The sequence below is a fragment of the Pseudorca crassidens genome, chromosome 16 (assembly GCF_039906515.1).
Source record: "Pseudorca crassidens isolate mPseCra1 chromosome 16, mPseCra1.hap1, whole genome shotgun sequence".
NCBI lineage: Eukaryota > Metazoa > Chordata > Mammalia > Artiodactyla > Delphinidae > Pseudorca > Pseudorca crassidens.
The window spans coordinates 50,910,295-50,911,043 of record NC_090311.1 but is presented as its reverse complement, the minus strand read 5'-3'; the positions used below and the strand labels follow the sequence as shown (position 1 = coordinate 50,911,043).

Below are 749 nucleotides of genomic sequence, written 5' to 3'. Positions count from 1 at the left end.
ATTGAATCAATTTACTTACAAACATAACCCTCAAAATATCTGTGAGATTGTCTTAAGGCAAAAGAATCAGATTGAACAACTGATTCTGTTAACCATGGCATGTTAAGCAAATCACAGGGCTACCAGGAATGATGTCTTTGGGTTATCATCCAGATGCTATGATATACAGGTGGAAAAAATAGCCACCCAAAAGGCGATTTAGGTGCTCACTTGGCAGTACGTACATTAAAATTGGAACAATACAGAGATAAGCATGGTCCTTACACAAAGACGACATGAAAATTCTTGAAGCAACTCATATTTTGGAGAAACGAGAGTTATTGTTTAGTGGGTATGAAATTTCTGTTTGGGATGATGAAAAAGTTCTGAAGATGGATGTTGGTGATGGTTGCATAACAATGTGAATGAATTTAATGCCACTAGACTATACACTTAAGGACGGTTCAAATAACAAATTTTATGGTATATATTTTTTATCATAATTTTAAAAAAGGATCTGGGAAATACCAGAAAGGTCCAATTCCTCTCTAAACGGCTCTCCTAACTTAATTCCAGGGCTGTGAAATTTTTGTTTGTATAATTTTTCTTGAGTTAAAGAACCATATAGCCAGTCTGCTATTCTTTTATTAAATTTATTACAATTGTTGATTTACATGCAGTTGTAAAAAATAATATAAAGATGCCATTATACATTATCCAGTTCCCCCAATAATAATAACATCTTGCAAAACTATAGTACAATACAATAA

The 749-nt window shown here is 32.7% G+C and overlaps 1 non-coding gene across 1 annotated transcript; it reads left to right on the top strand.

Annotated features, from left to right (window-relative positions):
* Nucleotides 1-202: 202 nt before the first annotated feature.
* On the top strand, nucleotides 203-305 carry LOC137209537 (U6 spliceosomal RNA). Its single transcript, XR_010936088.1, has one exon. It is a non-coding gene; the product is annotated as a U6 spliceosomal RNA (small nuclear RNA).
* The last annotated feature ends 444 nt before the right edge of the window (nucleotides 306-749 follow it).